Genomic DNA, 18,722 nt, shown 5'->3' on the forward strand with positions numbered 1-18,722 from the left:
GAGTCGACTAGGCCGTGTCCGATCATCATGTGAGACGGACTAGTCATCATCGGTGAACATCTCCATATTGATCGTATCTTCCATACGACTCATGTTCGACCTTTCGGTCTCTGTGTTCCGAGGCCATGTATGTACATGCTAGGCTCATCAAGTTAACCCTAAGTGTTTTTGCATGTGTAAAACTGTCTTACACCCGTTGTATGTGAATATAAGAATCTATCACACCTGATCATCACGTGGTGCTTCGAAACGACGAACTTTAGCAACGGCGCATAGTTAGGGGAGAACACTTTCTTGAAATTATTATAAGGGATCATCTTATTTACTACCGTCGTTCTAAGTAAACAAGATGCATAAACATAATCAACATCACATGCAATTATATAGTAGTGACATGATATGGCCAATATCATATAGCTCCTTTGATCTCCATCTTCTGGGCTCCATGATCATCTTCGTCACCGGCATGACACCATGATCTCCATCATCGTGTCTCCATGAAGTTGCTCGCCAACTATTACTTCTACTACTATGGCTAATGTTTTAGCAAAGAAGTAAAGTAATTACATGGCGTTAAATCATTGACACGCAGGTCATACAATAATTAAGACAACTCCTATGGCTCCTGCCGGTTGTCATACTCATCGACATGCAAGTCGTGATTCCAATTACAAGAACATGATCTCATACATCACAATATATCATTCATCATTCATCACAACTTTTGGCCATATCACATCACAAGGCAATTGCTGCAGAAACAAGTTAGACGTCCTCTAATTGTTGTTGCATCTTTTACGTGGCTGCAATAGGGTTCTAGCAAGAACGTTTTCTTACCTACGAAAAAACCACAACGTGATTTGTCAACTTCTATTTACCCTTCATAAGGACCCTTTTCGTCGAATCCGCTCCAACTAAAGTGGGAGAGACAGACACCCGCTAGCCACCTTATGCAACTAGTGCATGTCAGTCGGTGGAACCTGTCTCACGTAAGTGTACGTGTAAGGTCGGTCCGGGCCGCTTCATCCCACAATACCGCTGAAGCAAAATAAGACTAGTAGCGGCAAGAAAGTTGACAACATCTACGCCCACAACAAATTTGTGTTCTACTCGTGCAATAGAGAACTACGCATAGACCTAGCTCATGATGCCACTGTAGGGGAACGTTGCAGAAAATAAAAAATTTCCTACGGTTTCACCAAGATCCATCTATGAGTTCATATAGCAATAAGTGATAGGAGTGCATCTACATACCCTTGTAGATCGCGAGCGGAAGCGTTCAAGAGAACGGGGTTGAGGGAGTCGTACTCGTCGTGATCCAAATCATCGATGACCAAGTGCCGAACGGACAGCACCTCCGCGTTCAACACACGTACGGAGCGGATGACATCTCCTCCTTCTTGATCCAGCAAGGGGGAAGGAGAGGTTGATGAAGATCCAGCAAGGGGTAAGGAGAGGTTTATGAAGATCCAACAGCACGACGGCGTGCTGGTGGATGCAGCAGAGTTCCGGCAGAGGTTCGCCGAGCTTCTGCGAGAGGGAGAGGTGTAGCAGGGGAGAGGGAGGCGCCAAGACTTCAGGGTGCGGCTGCCCTCCCTCCCCCCTCCTTTATATAGGCCCCCCGGGGGGGGGGCGCCGGCCCTAGAGATGGGATCTCTAGGGGGGGCGGCGGCCAAGGGGGGTGGAGTGCCCCCCAAGGCAAGTGGAGGCGCCCCCCTAGGGTTCCCAACCCTAGGCGCAGAGGGGGGCCCAGGTGGGGGCGCACCAGCCCACCAGGGGTTGGTGCCCTCCCCACTTCAGCCCACGGGGCCCTCCGGGATAGGTGGCCCCACCCGGTGGACCCCCGGGACCCTTCCGCTGGTCCCGGTACAATACCGGTGACCCCCGAAACTCTCCCGATGGCCGAAACTGCACTTCCTATATATTATTCTTTACCTCCGGACCATTCCGGAACTCCTCGTGACGTCCGGGATCTCATCCGGGACTCCAAACAACTTTCGGTTTGCTGCATACTCATATCTCTACAACCCTAGCGTCACCGAACCTTAAGTGTGTAGACCCTACGGGTTCGGGAGACACGTAGACATGACCGAGACAGCTCTCCGGTCAATAACCAACAGCGGGATCTGGATACCCATGTTGGCTCCCACATGCTCCTCGACGATCTCATCGGATGAACCACGATGTCGAGGATTTAAGCAACCCCGTATACAATCCCCTTTGTCAATTGGTACGTTACTTGCCCGAGACTCGATCGTCGGTATCCCAATACCTCGTTCAGTCTCGTTACCGGCAAGTCACTTTACTCGTACCGTAATGCATGATCTCGTGACCAGACACTTGGTCACTTTGAGCTCATTATGATGATGCATTACCGAGTGGGCCCAGAGATACCTGTCCGTCATATGGAGTGACAAATCCCAGTCTCGATCCGTGTCAACCCAACGGACACTTTCGGAGATACCTGTAGTGCACCTTTATAGTCACCCAGTTACGTTGTGACGTTTGGTACACCCAAAGCACTCCTACGGTATCCGGGAGTTACATGATCTCATGGTCTAAGGAAAAGATACTTGACATTGGAAAAGCTCTAGCAAAACGAACTACACGATCTTGTGCTATGCTTAGAATTGGGTCTTGTCCATCACATCATTCTCCTAATGGTGTGATCCCATTATCAACGACATCTAATGTCCATAGTCAGGAAACCATGACTATCTGTTGATTAAGAGCTAGTCAACTAGAGGCTTACTAGGGACATATTATGGTCTATGTATTCACACGTGTATTACGATTTCCGGATAATACAATTATAGCATGAATAAAGACAATTATCATGAACAAGGAAATATAATAATAATCCTTTTATTATTGCCTCTAGGGCATATTTCCAACAACTCTTACCTGAGTCAACGCCGGCGAAGCGAGGTCACCCAAATGCGTTGATGAGCACATACCTACCATGGGCACCACACCACCAATCATCAACGTTCCAATCACAAGAAGTCGCGCAATGCAAATACATGATCAGGTGAATGCTAATTTAAGTCTATCATTTGACCTTGAAAACATGGTTGTGCCTTCACCTCCTTTGTTGTTGGTTGACTCAGGTGCAATATTGAAGAAGGCCAAACACATTTTAGTCCGTGCAAAACAATGCTTTATGGCGAAGAAACAAAGTTAGGAGCTCATGAAGAAATGAGTTGTCTGTTGAAGAAACATTGTTCCGATTCTAATGAAACAATGTTTTGCAAAAATTTGGGTATCCCAACTTGCGAAAGGTTTCTAGAACTCGAGTTTTCTGCTGAAGGAAACATTGTTTGACCCCAGTGAACAATGTTTTTTATGGAACTACCAACCACCTCCAACGAGAGTTTTCCAAAAGCTACCTCATTAAGTCTTGAAGCCATTTAGTCAAACAAAGCTAGTTCACTTTCACACCGAAGCTGGTTCCAGAAGCTAGTTCTCTTTCACACCTATCAAAGGGGGTTGTCCTGATTATAAATAGGCCAGCTCTTCCCTTCATTGGGGACTTTTGCCATTTCTATCAAAGACCAAAGACATAGACTCCTCCTGAGATTGGAGAGCTCTTGTTACCCTTATTCTTGTGATTCCTTGAGAACTTGCTCCTAATTCGTGCTCCACAACTAGATCGTGTTGTGTGGGTTAGAGTTCATGGTTTCCCTTGCGGATTGCAAATATCCGTGCTCCACGACTTGAGCATGGTTGTGTGGGGTAGTATTGCGGGTTGTGGATCGACGAATGTTCGGATTGCAAGCTTCGGTGAGCATTCTCCTCGTCGGGTCATAATCTCTTATTTTCCATTTTCTGGCTGCTTGCAGCTAGTTATCCCGATCCATTTATCGATCCTACACCGTGAAGATCGGACCTCCCCTTGAACACCCTCTTCTCCGAAGACGGTGCCGCATCATCAGGTACTCAGAGCAAGGTTTACACGGTAGGATCTGTATCTTTGTTGCTAGATCTATCCTTTTTCAGTTTGGTTTTCCCCGTTATAGAGTCCAAAGCCAAAAAGCCACAAAAATCCAAGCCTTTGTTGCTGAGATCTAGTTGTTTGCTTTCCTCTTTGTGTTTGCACCAAGTTCTATCCAAAGTTGATGTTGTTTTTCTTTGAATCTTGTTGTTGGATCTTTTGTGCTGCAAAAAAGAGAAAGAGAGAGAGAGAGAGAGAGAGAGAGAGAGAGAAGAGTAAAAAAGAGCAAAAAAAGAGAGTGAAAAAAGAGCAAAAAAGAGAAGAGAAAGTGTTGAGCAAGTGTGCAATCATATTCAGTTTGGTGAGAAATTTCAGAAGTTGAAGTGGCAAGTGTTGTAGCTCAAACGTGGTGCAAGGATCTACAAAATTTTCTTGTTCATTTGGTTTGCATCGATTGGATCTCAGCACTAGCCCTCCCTTTTCACCCCACCCAGATCCAACTAGAAAATGTCAGCTTCCTTCCTTTCATTCGCCCGTCCACTCCTGATTTGCTACTTCCGCACAACCACCAAGGAATCATTAGAATTTGGGTAAGCAAGAAGTTGAGCTGAGTGTTTTCCACATATATTTTTCCTTTTCCACTTGTTTCCAAGAGTTAACATGAAAAGATCCAACTCAAGTGTACATGGACATCAACATGTGGAAGATGATCTCCCAAAAACTCGCGCAACACTTGGTGATATGATTGAGGAGAGTATAGTTGCAGCTATGCGAAGGATGTTCGGTAATCGTCTTCCTATCGCGGGTAATGGGGATTAACATCAACGCAGCCCCGCTGCCTCTCTAGCCACTGATGTCTACTACACAACCTTCTTCTTGTAGACGTTGTTGGGCCTCCAAGTGCAGAGGTTTGTAGGACAGTAGCAAATTTCCCTCAAGTGGATGACCTAAGGTTTATCAATCCGTGGGAGGCGCAGGATGAAGATGGTCTCTCTCAAGCAACCCTGCCAAATAACAAAGAGTGAGGGAGTCCTGGACTAGGGGGTGTTTGGATAGCCGAACTATCATCATCGGCCAGACTCCAAGACTATGAAGATACAAGATTGAAGACTTCGTCCCGTGTCCGGATGGGACTTTCCTTGGCGTGGAAGGCAAGCTTGGCGATACGGATATGTAGATCTCCTACCATTGTAACCGACTCTGTGTAACCCTAGCCCTCTCCGGTGTCTATATAAACTGGAGGGTTTTAGTCCGTAGGACAACAACAAACAACAACAATCATACCATAGGCTAGCTTCTAGGGTTTAGCCTCTTTGATCTCGTGGTAGATCCACTCTTGTACTACCCATATCATCAATATCAATCAAGCAGAAGTAGGGTTTTACCTCCATCGAGAGGGCCCGAACCTGGGTAAAAACATCGTGTCCCTTGTCTCCTGTTACCATTCGCCTAGACGCACAGTTCGGGACCCCCTACCCGAGATCCGCCGGTTTTGACACCGACATTGGTGCTTTCATTGAGAGTTCCTCTGTGCCATCGCATATAGGCCCGATGGCTCCTTCGATCATCAACCACGACGCAGTCCAGGGTGAGACTTTCCTCCTCGGACAGATCTTCGTATTCGGCGGCTTTGCACTGCAGGCCAATTCGCTTGGCCATCTGGAGCAGATTGAAAGCTATGCCCCTGGCCGTCAGGTCAGATTTGGAAGTCTGGACTTCATGGCTGACATCCGTGGAGACTTGATCTTCGATGGATTCGAGCCACAGCCGAGCGCGCCGCACTGTCACGATGGGCATGATTTAGCTTTGCTGCCGGATAGTGCCATGGAGGCCGCACACGAGTCCGCTCTGACCCTTAATTCGGTGCCGACTGCGCAGATCGAGGATGGGTGGCTAGACACCGCCTCGGGGGATGCCATGTTTACAGCGATGGAGCCGAATACCAATCTTGTCCCTTGTGAAGATCGTGACTCCGAGGTGCCGGACTCCTCGCCGGACTCCGAACCGCCTGCGCCCCTACCAATCGAATCCGATTGGGCGCCGATCATGGAGTTCACCGCCGCGGACATCTTTCAGCACTCGCCTTTCGGCGATATCCTGAATTCGCTAAATCACCTCTCGCTATCAGGAGAGCCCTGGCCGGATTGCGATCAGGACGGTTGGGATGCGGACAACAAAGAAATTCAAAGCCCACCCACCACCCACTTTGTAGCCACTGTCGACGATCTAACCGACATGCTAGACTACGACTCCGAAGACATCGACGGTATGGACGACGATGCCGGAGATGATCAAGAACCAGCGCCTACTGGGCACTGGAAACCCACCTCGTCATATGCCATATACATGGTGGACACCCCAAATGATGGGAATGGCGATGGAACAGCGGAGGAGGATCCTTCCAAGAAACAGCCTAAGCGCCAGCGTCAGCGGCGCCGCTCTAAATCCCGCCACATCAAGAATGGAGATAATAACACCCCAGATAGTGTCGAAGACAACCCCCTCCAGCAAGATTCAGCACAGGAGGATGGAGAAGCCAGCCCTCACGAGAGAGCGGCAGACGAAGATGTAGAGGACGATAATTACATGCCCCCCTCTGGAAACGAGGCAAGCCTCGACGACGATGAATTCGTCGTGCTTGAGGATCTCATCGAGCGTTTCAAACACAGGCTTATGGCCACGGCAAATAGCCTCAAGAAAAAGCAGCAACAGCTCAGAGCTGATCAAGATTTGCTAGCCGACAGATGGACCGAAGTCCTTGCGGCCGAAGAGCATGAACTCGAACGCCCCTCCAAAAGCTACCCTAAACGCAAGCGGCTACCCCGATTAGAGGAGGAAGCATATAAACCCACATCACCAGCACACAATACGGCCGACCGGCCACCTCGTGGTCGCGACAGAGAGGCCTCCAGGCCCTCTACTAAGGCCGTACCCCGGCATCGCTCGAAAAGCACAAAGCCACGGGGGAATGCGCTAGACTTGGGAGACATATTGGAGGATAAGGCAAGACAATCAAGATCGATCTAAGGATCGTGTGGGCGCCCCACGATGCGCGACGACTACCGTCGCGCCGGATACAGCAACTCCGGCCGGGCCGAACATAGTAGACAAAGCTCGCTCGAGCTACGTCATGATATAGCCCAATATAGAGGCGCCGCACACCCACTATGCTTCATAGATGAAGTAATGGATCATCAAATCCCCGAAGGGTTCAAACCCGTGAATATTGAATCCTATGATGGCACAACGGACCCCGCGGTTTGGATCGAGGACTATCTCCTTCATATCCACATGGCCCGCGGCGATGATCTTCACGCCATCAAATACCTCCCACTCAAGCTTAAAGGACCAGCTCGGCATTGGCTTAACAACTTACCAGCAGAATCAATTGGGTGTTGGGAGGACCTGGAAGCCGCATTCCTTGATAACTTCCAGGGCACATATGTGCGACCACCAGACGCCGATGACCTAAGCCACATAATTCAGCAGCCAGACGAATCGGCTAGACAATTCTGGACACGGTTCTTAACAAAGAAAAATCAAATTGTCGACTGTCCGGATGTAGAGGCCCTCGCAGCCTTCAAACATAAAATCCGCGACGAGTGGCTTGCCCGGCACCTAGGACAGGAAAAGCCGAAATCTATGGCAGCCCTCACATCACTCATGACTCGCTTCTGCGCGGGAGAGGACAACTGGCTAGCTCGCAGTAACAACCTCAGCAAAAATTCTGGCAGTCCGGATGCCAAGGACCGCAATGGCAGGTCGCGTCGCAATAAGAACAAACGCCGTGTCAACGGCGACAATACTGAGGATACGGCAGTCAATGCCGGATTCAGAGGCTCCAAACCCGGTCAGCGGAAGAAGCCATTCAAAAGAACTACTCCGGGTCTGTCCAATTTGGACCGAATACTCGACCGCTCGTGCCAGATACACGGCACCCCTGAAAAGCCAGCTAATCACACCAACAGGGATTGTTGGGTCTTCAAGCAAGCAGGCAAGTTAATTGCCGAAAACAATGACAAGGGGCTGCATAGCGATGACGAGGAAGAGACCCGGCCGCCGAACAATAGAGGACAGAAGGGTTTCCCCCCACAGGTGCGGACGGTGAACATGATATACGCAACCCACATACCCAAAAGGGAGCGGAAGCGTGCACTTAGGGATGTATATGCGATGGAGCCAGTCGCCCCGAAGTTCAACCCATGGTCCTCCTACCCGATCACTTTTGATCGAAGGGACCACCCCACCAGCATCCACCACGGCGGATTCGCCGCATTGGTTTTAGACCCAATCGTCGATGGATTTCACCTCACCAAAGTCCTGATGGACGGCGGCAGCAGCCTGAACCTGCTTTATCAGGATACAGTGCGCAAGATGGGCATAGACCCCTCAAGGATTAAACCCACAAAGACGACCTTCAAAGGCGTCATACCAAGTGTAGAAGCCAATTGTACATGCTCAGTTACACTGGAAGTGGTCTTCGGATCCCCGGATAACTTCCGAAGCGAGGAGTTAATCTTTGACATAGTCCCGTTCCGCAGCGGCTATCATGCTCTGCTCGGACGGACCAAGTTTGCAAAGTTCAACGCGGTGCCGCACTACGCATACCTCAAGCTCAAGATGCCAGGCCCTCGAGGAGTCATCACGGTCAACGGAAACACGGAACGCTCTCTCCGAACGGAGGAACATACAGCGGCCCTCGCGGCAGAAGTACAGTGCATCCTTTTAAGGCAATTTTCGAATCCGGCCGTTAAATGACCGGACACGACCAAGCGTGCCCAGAGTAACCTACAACAAGACCACCTGGCACGTTCCGAGCACGCGTAGCAATGCGGCCCCAACCCCAACCCTTGCAAAATTGCAAGACTGGCCCTTCGCGTACATCACTATGCTCTAGAGATACCATGAGCATAGGGGGAGGGGCACGACCACAACAGGCCCAGAGTGCGGCTCAACCACACCAGGGGCTCTCAAGTGTGTCATTCTATTTCCTTTTTCTTTTTTCTTACCAGCAGGACTCCGTTCACCAGAGGCCCTGTCCGGCAGTAGACCTGCCGAACTCACGATGCAACTGCCAGGGAGGGAGAAAGGCTACGACGAAGTATCCAGGTGGTCTCCATTACGAGCATTAGATCTGTTTTATACACCATTCCGCAGCCTACCCCTGGAGGGGGACATGTTTAATAGTCCCATCCCTTGCTTACCGCACTATTTGTATCGTTCTGCATTCATGGCAGTACTTCTTGAATAAACAATGCATTGCTTTTTGCTTATAATTGCATTTCTTTCTTATACATATGTTCATTCATGACATGTTGCATCCGTACACTTTGGTACGGCTAAATACACCAGGGGCTTAAGTTCCCCACATAATGGTGTGATAAGTCCGAACACTTTCACAAGTGCGGCACCCCGAACTTATAGCATTATATGCATCGGCTCCGAATCATGTCTTGGGTCAATAGTTGGGTTTGCCCGGCTCCGATGTTTTGGTACCTTACGTTCCGTTGTATCGGCTAAGGTAGCACTGGGAGAACCACTGCGATTGTGCCCCGGTTGAGCTGGGCGAGCACCTCAGTGGAGAAAGCTAAAACTGACCGTCATGATGAGGTGAGAGCCGATCGCTGTTCGAGTGGTTTTTTTGAGTCCCTAAAGACTTATGCCACTTAGAGCGAGGAACTGGCTTTGTACGGTCCAGTGTGGATAGCGCCCGAATTCGGCCTTCCGAACACTAGGGGCTTCGCCCAAATTTAAAATTATAGAATTCTATGGCTAAGTGAGAGTGGTCAAGCACTATAAGTCCGGTTGCCTTATTCGTTGTGTTGAACGCCTCCCTAGATGGACCCAAAAATGGGAACAAGAGCGCTCAAGTTTATCCCGAACACCCCAGCACTCGTGGCATGGGGGCTGAAGCCGACGACTTGCCATCTCTCAGATTTCATAAACGGCCACACAGAAGGTAATATTTTAAATTAAAAAGCGTTGCTTAGCGCATATGAACAAAGTTTTCAGCGCACGGGATAACAAAATGCGAGTCTACTCAAATATTACATCTTTGGAGCACTCACCCGCAATAATGCGGGCACCCTTCAGGACACCCTTATAATACATCTCGGGCGTGCGATACTCCTTGCCCGGCGGTGGCGCGTCCGTCACAAGCTTCTCAGCATCCATCTTGCCCCAGTGTACCTTAGCACGGGCAAGGGCCCAACAGGCACCTTCAATACAGGCAGAGTGCTTGATGACTTCAACCCACGAACAGGCATCCACCAGCCGCCGCACCAGGCCGAAGTAGCTCCCAGGCATGGCCTCCTTGGGCCACAACCGAACTATGAGGCCCTTCATGGCCTGTTCGGCCACCTTGTGGAGCTCGACTAGCTACTTCAGCTGGTCGCTAAGGGGCACCGGATGTTCGGCCTCAGCATACTGAGACCAGAAGACCTTCTCCGTTGAGCTCCCCTCCTCGGCTCTGTAGAAAGCGGCAACATCGGACACGCTGCGGGGCAGATCTTCGAACGCTCCTGGAGAGCTCCGAATTCGGGTAAGTAATAGGTAATTCACTTTAATATGCTTGCTTTGCATGAAGAATGCCTTACCCGCCGCTATTTTCTTCAAATCCTCGATTTCCTGGAGGGCCTTGTGGGCATCGGCCTTCGCGGCTTTGGCACTCTCAAGAGCCGATGCAAGCTCGGACTCTCGAGTCTTCGAGTCACGCTCCAAACCCTCGTGCTTTTCCACGAGAGCCTCCGCCACCCGCGCCTCCTGCTTCTCTCGCTCGGCTCGTTCCGCGGCCGCATTGCGTTCGGCCGTGGACACCGCCTCCTTCAGGTTTGCCACCTCGTTCATGGCCCCTAGAATACCCATGTTATCCTTGTTATTTCTCTTGCAACCAAATCCTTTTCTGTAAGGTACAACTTTCATAAGGTGTTACTCACCTTCCTTGTCCTCGAGCTGCTTCTTGGCATGGCCGAGCTCGTTCTCGGACCGCTCGAGGCTCTTCTTCAAAGCATCGACCTCCGCAGTCAGTGTGGCAGAGGTCAGCAGCGCAGCCTGCAATCCCATATTGACATATTTTTTAAGACTCCTGCGTATATCTATTTAGATCCTCAGTCCGGCTTTCCTTCCGGAACACCGAACCGAGCATCAGGGGCTACTGTCTATGCGGTACTATTTTACATATATTAAACTTCTTACCTCAAAGCCTGTTAGAAGGCTGTTGCAGGCCTCGGTCAGCCCGCTCTTGGCGAGCTGAACCTTCTAAATCACCGCACTCATGATAGTGCGGTGTTCTTCTTCGATGGAAGCGCCGTTGAGCGCCTCTAGCAAGTTATCCGGTGCCTCCGGTTGGACGGAGGCCGCCGGTGTCGCGGTCTTGCCCTTCTTACGAAGGGGCCACCCACCGGACTCCGGAACCACTGCAGGTTCCGGTGCGAAGTCCGGTGCAAAGTCCGAGAGGTTGCCCTGCGGCACCTCCGGGGCCTCCTCCTCCTGGTGGGTCCCTTCCCGGGATCCCACCTCGGCATCGTCAGCGTCATGGGGGGTGGAGGCGGTCAGAAGAGAATCCATATCCGACGTGCCCAAGGACCCGCTCGACGAAGCGGGAAGATCGTCCTTAGGCGGACAGCAGGGTTGTATGCGGCATTAGAAGGACACCATGCGACAAATTATAAATCGACTAGGAGTCCTGATACTCACGATCTCGCCAGGGGCTTGGCCCTTGAGGTCCACTCCTCGTCGCCTTCGCCGACGTTGGCGGAATAGTCCGGGTGAAGGGTCCTCCCCTTCTTGGACCCTTCGGCCTCCCTCGTTGTGGAGGCCTTCCTCTTCTTCTCTCCCCCCGCTGGGGGAGAGTCCTCTTTCTTCTCCTTGTCCTCGTGGGAGGAGTCCGCCTCGGAGTCATCGGACGATGAGTCCAATACCACCTGACGCCGGGAACTCCTTCGGGTTCCCGTGGCCTTCTTCTTGGCCTTCTTCTCCGGCACTACGTAAAGTGCCGGGACCAGCAGCCCTGTCAAAACAGCGTCCACTGGGTCTTTTGGAAGGGGAGCCGGACAGTTAACCTGTCCGGACGTCGTCTGCTAGGCCTGTTAAAGGTATTGGGAGTTTAGATCCCGCATGAAGTCAAAACATGAAAAGCAAGTGTCTCGTAAAGGATAACGCAGCTTACCTCGTCAGCTGGACGCTGCGAGCTGAATCCGCGATCTTCGGTAGCGGATGTGGGGGCTTCAGCGCCCTTGAACAGCACCCTCCAGGTATCTTTGTACGTAGTGTCAAAGAGCCCGCTCAAAGTCTGGTGTTGTGCCGGATTGAACTCCCACAAATTGAAGTCCCATTGCTGGCAGGGGAGAATCCAGCGGACGAGCATGACCTGGATCACATTGACAAGCTTGAGCTTCTTGTTCACCAGGGTTTGGAGACAGGACTGGAGTCCGGTCAGCTCCTCCGAACTACCCCATAGCAAGCCCTTCTCTTTCCAGGAGGTGAGCTGCATGGGGATGCCAGATCTGAATTCGGGGGCCGCTGCCCGTTTAGGGTCACGCGGCTCGGTGATGTAGAACCACCACGATTTCCACCCTTTGATGGATTCCATGAAGGCGCCCTCGAGCCAAGTGACGTTGGGCATTTTGCCCACTATGGCGCCTCCGCACTCCGCTTGGCTACCCTTCACAACCTTCGGCTTGACATTGAAAGTCTTGAGCCACAAGCCGAAGTGGGGCTGGATGCAGAGGAAAGCCTCGCACATGACGATAAACACCGAGATGTTGAGGATGAAATTCGGGGCCAGATCATGGAAATCCAGGCCGTAGTAGAACATGAGCCCCCGGACAAAAGGATGGAGCGGGAAGCCTAGTCCGCGGAGGAAATGGGGAAGGAATACCACCCTCTCATGGGGCCCGGGGGTGGGGATGAGCTGCCCCTTGTTGGGGAGCCGGTGCGCGATGTCGCTGGATAGATATCCAGCGTCGTGCAGCTTCTTGATGTGCCCCTCCATAACGGAGGAGGCCATCCACTTGCCTCCCGCTCCGGACATGGCTGGAGAAGGTCGAGGTGAGATGTGCGGACTTGGGCGCTGGATCTCGAGTGCGCAGACATGGCTGGAGAAGGAAGAAGGCGTAGGTAAAAAAGGTGGATCCTTATCCCCTTATATATGGGCGGACGAAACTATGCATCCCCACCAGCCTGGTAAAACTCGCTTATCTCCCAAATGCCGCAATCAATGGCGCGGTTGGGTTACCCACGTCCGTATTGATGGGAATCCCGGAATAAGGGGAACACGATCTCTGCTTTGACAAGACGTGCCAAGGAAACCGCTTCGCTAAACGCGCTGAGGTGGTATAACAAAAACGATTCATAAAAGCTTGGCCGTGGGTAACGTCACGCCGCGAAATACGTCAGCAGATTGAACTTGTGTAAATATTATTCTCTCTACGGTGGTATGTGGAATTTATTTTGCAGAGCCGGACACTATCCTAGTGTTCACAATCTTCTATGAACTATTTGGAGGAGGAACCCGCCTTGCAATGCCGAAGACAATATGCGCGCCAGACTCGTCGTCATTGAAGCCTGGTTCAGGGGCTATTGAGGGAGTCCTGGACTAGGGGGTGTCCAGATAGCCGAACTATCATCATCGGCCGGACTCCAAGACTATGAAGATACAAGATTGAAGACTTCGTCCCGTGTCCGGATGGGACTTTCCTTGGGGTGGAAGGCAAGCTTGGCGATACGGATATGTAGATCTCCTACCATTGTAACCGACTCTGTGTAACCCTAGCCCTCTCCGGTGTCTATATAAACTAGAGGGTTTTAGTCCGTAGGACAACAACAAACAACAACAATCATACCATAGGCTAGCTTCTAGGGTTTAGCCTCCTTGATCTTGTGGTAGATCCACTCTTGTAGTACCCATATCATCAATATCAATCAAGCAGGAGTAGGGTTTTACCTCCATCGAGAGGGCCCGAACCTGGGTAAAAACATCGTGTCCCTTGTCTCCTGTTACCATCCGCCTAGACGCACAGTTCGGGACCCCCTACCCGAGATCCGCCGGTTTTGACACCGTCAAAGAGTCTCTTGTGTCCCCAACACACCCAATACAATGGCAAATTGTATAGGTGCACTAGTTCGACAAAGAAATGGTGATACAAGTGCAATATGGATGGTAGATATAGGTTTTTGTAATCTGAAAATATAAAAACAACAAGGTAACTAATGATAAAAGTGAGCACAAACGGGATTGCAATGCTAGGAAACAAGGCCTAGGGTTCATACTCTCACCAGTGCAAGTTCTCTCAACAATAATAACATAACTGGATCATATAACTATCCCTCAACATGCAACAAAGAGTCACTCCAAAGTCACTACTAGCGGAGAACAAACGAAGAAATTATTGTAGGGTACGAAACCACCTCAAAGTTATCCTTCCTGATCGATCTATTCAAGAGTCCGTTGTAAAATAACATGAAGCTATCCTTTCTGTTCGATCTATCATAGAGTTCGTACTAGAATAACACCTTAAGACACAAATCAACCAAAAATCTAATGTCTGCTAGATACTCCAATGTCACCTCAAGTATCCGTGGGTATGATTATACGATATGCATCACACAATCTCAGATTCATCTATTCAACCAACACAAATAACTTCAAAGAGTGCCCCAAAGTTTCTACCGGTACATACCCTCAGACCCGAGGGTGAACTACTCCCTCCTCGTCATGGAGAGCGCCGGGATGATGAAGATGACCACCGGTGAGGGATCCCCCCCTCCGGCAGGGTGCCGGAACAGGGTCCCGATTGGTTTTTGGTGGCTACAGAGGCTTGCGGCGGCGGAACTCCCGATCTATGGTGCTCCTGGATGTTTTCGGGGTATATGGGTATATATAGGAGGGAAGTAGGTCGGTGGAGCTGCGAGGGGCCCACGAGGGTGGGGGCGCGCCCAGGGGGGCAGGCGCGCCTCCCTGCCTCGTCACCTCCTTGCTTGTTTCTTGACGTCCACTCCAAGTCCTTTGGATCACGTTTGTTCCAAAAATCACTGTCCCGAAGGTTTCATTCCGTTTGGACTCCGTTTGATATTCCTTTTCTGCGAAACACTGAAATAGGCAAAAAAACAACAATTTGGACTGGGCCTCCGGTTAATAGGTTAGTCCCAAAAATAGTATAAAAGTGTATAATAAAGCCCATTAAGCATCCAAAACAGATAATATAATAGCATGGAACAATCTAAAATTATAGATACGTTGGAGACGTATCAGTCGCTGACAACCGGCAACGTCAAGGAAACAACGATCGCCATGTTCGTCGTGGAAGAGCGGCAGGAGCTGCTGCCCACGACGCCCCTGTTGTTGGTGTTGAACGGAGGCATGGCAACTTTGCTGCCCCCCGTGAGGGTGGGCTGCATGGAGGAGAAGCTCGTAGGCGAGGCCATGACCCCCGCAGGTTTGCTGCTGATCACTGATGACGAGCGACACATGATGGTGATGCCATCTTCCTTGAAGATCTCTCCGAGCATGCTGACGAAGATGAAGCTGTGTGGGACTATGAACCCTACTCCCCGCTCGCTGCGGTGCTGTTTTGGGTCGCAATTTTCATCATTATGAACGTCGTGATCAGGATGGCTATGACAACCAAGAGAGAGTGAAACTACATGTGCCATCATTCACAGGAAAAGAGGATCCAAAGAGGATCCGGATGCATATATTGAGTGGGAAGAGAAGTGTGACCAAATCTTTCGCATCCATGGTTTTTCTGAAGCCAAGAGAGTTTATCTTGTTGTTATGGAGTTCTCTGGTTATGCTCTTACATGGTGGAATCAGCTGCAAGACGATCGGTTGATGTCAGGCAATAATCATATCTACAGCTGGACTTTGATGAAGTAAGTCATGAGGCATCGTTTTGTTCCATCATACTATGTGAGGCAATTGTACAAGCGGTTGCAGGGGCTCACTCAAGGTTCCTGCACTATTGAGTACTATAAAGAGATGGAGGTGCTGCTAATTCGGTCAAGAACCCGTGAAAGTGATGAGGCGAAGATGGCGAGTTTTTTACATGGGCTGAATGATAAAATATCAGATTTTGTGGAGATGTTTCCTTATTATACATTACAATATGTGGTACATCAAGCTATAAGAGTTGAGGAGAAGAATATGTGTAATGGTCGTACTCGTGCTTTCCAAGGCCGCACCACCACACACTCATGGCAGCGAACACAACAACCATATGGTTCTCAGTTTGAGGGTGCACCACCTAGGCACCCACATGCCTCGACGGCCTCCTCACCTACTTTTTGCAATCATGATAAGAGGCCATTAGCTACAGCAGGAGTATCCTCTACTCCACCTCCAGAAAAGAGTTCTACGTGCAGCAGCGACATTGAATGTCACAAGTGCAAAGGAAGAGGTCATATTTCTTCGGAATGTCCAAGCAAACGAACTATGATCATCAATGAATGAGGTGAATGGGAGTCTGAAAGTTACCTTGAAGGTGGCAATGATGAAGTGGAAGAGGATCAAGGTTGGGAAGAAGGAGGAACTATTTTATCTCATGAAGAACTTCATGGTGAAGCTTTGGTTGTATGTCGTTCACTTAATGCCCATGTTGTGGAGGAGGAAAAGGGTCAGCGGCATAATATTTTCCACACCCGTTGCCTTATCAACTCAAAGATATGTCGAGTGATTGTTGATAGTGGCAGCTGCAACAATATTGCCAGCACAGAGATGGTCGAGAAGCTTCAATTGCAAACAGAATGCCACCCACATCCATACCGCATGCAATGGATGAATGATTGGGGCGCAATTAAGGTGATTAGCAGCGTGCGAATACCAATTTCAGTAGGGACATATCAAGATGATGTTGAGTGTGATGTGGTGCCGATGCATGCTTATCACTTGCTTCTTGGACGACCGTGGTTGCATGACCGTGATGTGCAAATTAGCGGGCGTGTGAATCGCTTATGTTTTGTCCATGGAGGAGAAAAGTTCACTTGGATGCCCATGACACCCAAGGAAGTCTATCTTGATGAAAGGAAAATAAAAGGAAAGAAAAAGGGAGAGAGGGATCATACACAACGAGTGAGCCACCACCATAGTCAGGGAGTGTTTCCACAGCCAAAAGCTGCACATCCAAATATGACCAAGCCCCGGGAAAAAACAGAGATTAGTTATGATGGCTAGGAAAAGGGATATGCGGGAATCGAGAGAACCTAATACTCCATTCTATATACTCCTATACAAGGAAACTTTATTGGCTACTAACGATTTACCCTCAACTCTTCCTAGTGTTGTTTTTGATCTTTTGCAAGAGTATGAGGATGTGTTTCCCAAGGAGGTACCACCTAGTTTGCCACCAAAGCAGGGCATCGAGCACCAAATCGACTTGGTTCCGGGCGCCCCACTACCAAACCGACCACCGTACCGAGCAAACCCAGAGGAGACAAAGGAAATTCAGAGGCAAGTAGAAGATCTTCTTAACAGAGGGTATGTAAGGGAAAGTCTTTCTCCTTGTGCTATTCCCATACTTTTAGTTCCAAAAAGAAAGATGGTACCATGCGCATGTGCACTTATTGTAGATCCATTAACAACATAATTGTGAGATATCGACACCCTATTCCTAGGCTCGATGACATGCTTGATGAACTTTGTGGCTCCACCATATTTTCCAAAATTGATTTGTGAGGTGGTTACCACCAAATAAGAATGAAAGAGGGTGACAAATGGAAAACTGCATTTAAGACAAAATTTGGCTTGTATGAATGGTTGGTCATGCCTTTTGGATTAACAAATGCACCTAGTAGTTTCATGAGATTGATGAATCATGTGCTTAGATCCTTTATTGGCAAGTTTGTAGTGGTTTACTTTGATGACATATTGATTTATAGCAAAACTTTGGAGGATCATGTTGGACATATAAAATGTGTGCTTGCTGTCCTACGGGAGGAAAAGTGCACATTTTGCACAAACAAGGTTGTGTTTCTTGGCTTTGTTGTTTCAGCAAAAGGTGTGGAAGTCGATGAAGAGAAGATCAAGGCTATTCGCGAGTGGATGCCTCCACAAAATGTGAGCTAAGTACGTAGCTTCCTCGGACTTGCAAGTTTCTACCGCCAGTTCGTGAAGGATTTCAGCACCATTGCTGCACCAATGGATGAGTTAACGAAGAAAGACACTCCATTCCAATGGGGTGATGCCCAAGACAAGTCCTTCCAAGAACTGAAGATGAGATTGACATCAGCCCCATTGCTTTCACTTCCTGATTTTGGTAAGACATTTGAGATTTAATGTGATTCAAGTGGTGTTGGCATTGGTGGAGTTCTAATGCAAGAAGGTAAACCCATCGCCTATTTTAGTGAGAAGCTTAATGGTCCAACTCTTAATTATTCCATCTATGATAAAGAATTGTATGCACTTGTTCGATCTCTGGAAACATGGCAGCATTACTTGTGGCCAAAAGAGTTTGTAATACATTCTGACCATGAATCTTTAAAATATCTAAAGGGCCAACTCAAACTGAACCGTAGACATGCAAAATGGAGTGAGTTCATAGAGTCTTTTCCTTATATTGTCAAGTACAAGAAAGGGAAGAATAACGTTGTTGCTGACGCATTGTCTAGGCGTCACATTTTACTTTCCCAACTTGATGTTAAAATCCTTGGTTTAAAAAGCATCAAAGAATTGTATGCTAATGACTCATACTTTGTTGAACCATTTTCAAAGTGTAACATGGGAAAAGGATGGAAGAAGTTTCACTTGCATGATGGATTTCTATTTTGAACTAACAAATTGTGCATCCCAGATTGT

Source organism: Triticum dicoccoides, chromosome 5B (genome assembly GCF_002162155.2).
Source record: "Triticum dicoccoides isolate Atlit2015 ecotype Zavitan chromosome 5B, WEW_v2.0, whole genome shotgun sequence".
NCBI classification, from domain to species: domain Eukaryota; kingdom Viridiplantae; phylum Streptophyta; class Magnoliopsida; order Poales; family Poaceae; genus Triticum; species Triticum dicoccoides.